Genomic DNA, 3,254 nt, shown 5'->3' on the forward strand with positions numbered 1-3,254 from the left:
CTTATTGATATCAATCAGGTGTTATGATTAACAATGTGTTATTAACAATAATGTGGAATTATTCGACTTATGATTAAACACTAATCAAACGTTAATCAACTGATATTTCTCAACGTTAGCTAGAGCATTTATGGTAGCTCTTAATGTGGTGACTGAGCTGTACTTACCTCGATTCTTGTTTCCTGCTCATTGAACTTGGAAAATCCCTTGGCATTTCAGCATTCGGTCACTTTGGTTTTTCACTCTACATGGTGAATACAGTGAGGGTTTAGTCTGTAAGAGAATTTTTTGGCTATGGATGGTTGGAAACGAGCTGCCTGTGCCGGCTATGGGCTCCGCTACTTGCTGGTGTGGCTCTGTCGCTTGTTCTGATGACTAGTTTGCTCGACTCCTTGGCACAAAATGGTGGTTCTGTTTGCTTGTGTGAGTGAATGCTACAGTATGTTCTTGTGCGGTTGCTTGACTTATATTTGCTCCACTGTTATTGTTTTTTCTGTGGTCGTTCTACTGGTTAGACTTGATTAATGGTGTTGTGCATGCTACAGGTCACACTTACGGTGGCCTCCTCCTGCTCGTAATTTCGCTCTAGGTAATTTATTCATCCATGATTTATTTTACTCCTATTTTTCTGGTTCTAATGAAAATCGTTCCTTGGTCTCAGGTGGTCACCAAGGTTTGTGGCTCAATGGCTTGCGTTCTGTCTGCGCTGCTAATCCTCCAGGTAAAGGAAAAAAACTCTCTCTGTGTGTACAGTTCTTCGTTGCTTTTCCCTTTCTCTGTTGATAGTTGGGCTAACAATCTTGCCCTGTTTCAATTTCACAGGTTGGGGGTTTGCTATTGGGCGTGCTTGGTATGAATGCCACGGCCCTCTCCCGGTAGGCTCTGCCACTGTTTCAACTTGTTTTTATGGCCAGTCTCTGTCGTTTAGGTTGATTTGAGTCCCAGTACTTGTTTTCTTATACGCCTCTGTCGTCACTATGCGACCTAGGTTATTTGGCACAAACCCTTGTTTGATTCTGTAAGGTTTGTAATTATAAAATGTTTATAAGAGACTGTTTGAAAGGCTATTCGAAACCCTCGTCTAGGGTTTTACTGGTTCATTTGGCTCTTTAGTTGTTCGTTGGGTTATACCTGGACTCTGTCATATGTATACAGACATTTCATTTTTGTAATGAAAAGAATTACAGTGGAATTCGTTTTCATTTGTTACCTCTGTCCTGAATGTGGTTACTCGGCATTTGTTTTCTCGTTCTGCACTAAATTTATTCGAACTGTGCCTGGTTATTTTGGTTATGGACTCCGTTTGTTGTTTGCCAGCCTTCGTGCTAGGAGTTCTCGTGCAATTTCCTTTGCCTGGCTTCCGTTATTTAGAAGAAAAAATAAATGAAAGAAATATGCATGCACTGTATCTGCTTATTATAGGTTATTTGATGACTAGGAAAACGTAGATAAACATATCAATGATGTTACAGATGGATTCAAAATGAAAGAAAATTCTTTTCTGTCTTCTATTACTGTATGCGTACGCTGAACCCCTCAGAATGATTTACATTTTTCATTTGTACTTTTCTTCCACAGTTATCTGAACTGTGCGTAGTTACTTTTCAGTTTTTATTCTATTAGTTACATAACTATTTATGCATTCGGTTCTGTTTGCACTACAAGATTTTACATTTGACATGATTGCCTTTTTTTTCTAAAATGAAAGAAACAGTTATAAAACAATTATTCACTAAAGACAGACAATTGTGACAGTGACCCTAACTAATTAGACTGTTCCCTAACTAATACTGAAATTAAAAAGAAACAAATTCCTACATTCTGCTTTGACTAATTAAACATAAAGAAACCAAACACTGATAAAACTTTCCACCTTGGCGGAGACCAACACCCGGTCATGGTGCCCTTAGTTGGATGCTCCTGCATCAGGCTCCCGGGGTAAAAAGAAATCATGACTCTGGTCCATGAGCTTCTCGACTGAATAACCCGCCTGCTTTATCTGCTTGGCATCAAGCCACAAACTATCCTCAATAGGACAGTTCTTCCACTTGACCAAATATTGCAGATACTCTTTCCGCCAAGTTTGTTTGGCCACCTGAGTGTCAAGGATTCTCTCGATCTCGGGAGGTTGAACGTAAGGCATTTGTATCATCCAAGTTTCACTTCTGTCTTGGGTGTCCCGTGTAGGCCGTGTGGTTCTGTCTTCTTCTAGATCAGCAGTGTATGGAAACAGGTCTGCCACATTAAAGATGGGCGAAATGCCTATTCCTGGTGGCAGCTATATTTCATAGGCATTCGCTAAAAATTTCTGGAGGACTTGGAGGGACCTATCTTCTTGTACTTCAGTTTGTTATATGCACCTCTAGGGAAGCGTTCCTTGCGCAAATGCGCGAGGACTTCATCCCCCACATTAAACTGCACTTCTCTCCGTTTCAAATCTGCTTGCTACTTGTATTTTTGACTGTTGTCCTGTAATTTAATTTTCACCTGCTCGTGCAAATCTTTCATCGCGTTAGAGAAATCTTCCCCATCAGCACTTTGTCTTTCCTGCTGTCCTAGATCTCGCAACTCATGCACTCCACGAGGATGCATGCCATACAAGATCTGAAAAGGATTGTAACCCGTGCTGCGGTTGGGTGAGTCGTTATAAGCGAACTCTACCTGGGCAAGTACTCGATCCCACATTCGCGAATTTTCACCAATCAAGCTTTGTAGCATGTTCCCCAGACTCCTGTTTACCACCTCTGTTTTTCCGTCAGTCTGTGGGTGATATGTAGAGCTAAAACTTAACTGTGTGTCCATTTTCTTCCACAGGGTGCACCAAAAGTGCCCTGTAAACTTCATGTCCCTGTCAGAGAGAATGGAATTAGGTAAACCATGTAGCCTGACAATCTCTGTAAAAAACAAGTGGGCCACGTGAGTGGCATCGCTGGTCTTTCTGCAAGGGATGAAATGCGCCATCTTCGAAAACTGGTCCACTACTACCATCACCAAATCATAACCCTGTTGTGTCCTTGGTAGACCCAAGACGAATTCCAAGCTGACTGAGTCCCACGGTCTACTTGGAATGGGCAATGGCGTGTAAAGTCCTGTATTTTGACTGTGTCTTTTTGCCAACTGACACACTTTACATCTGGTCACAAATCTCTGCACATCCCTTCGCATTTTTGGCCAATAATAAAAATGGCTGAGCTGCTCTAATGTCTTGTCTATGCCGAAATGTCCGGCTAGACCTCCACCGTGTTTCTCCTGAA

The sequence above is a fragment of the Pinus tabuliformis genome, chromosome 3_1 (assembly GCF_031772625.1).
Source record: "Pinus tabuliformis cultivar Carrire ecotype Pingquan chromosome 3_1, CPIR1, whole genome shotgun sequence".
NCBI lineage: Eukaryota > Viridiplantae > Streptophyta > Pinopsida > Pinales > Pinaceae > Pinus > Pinus tabuliformis.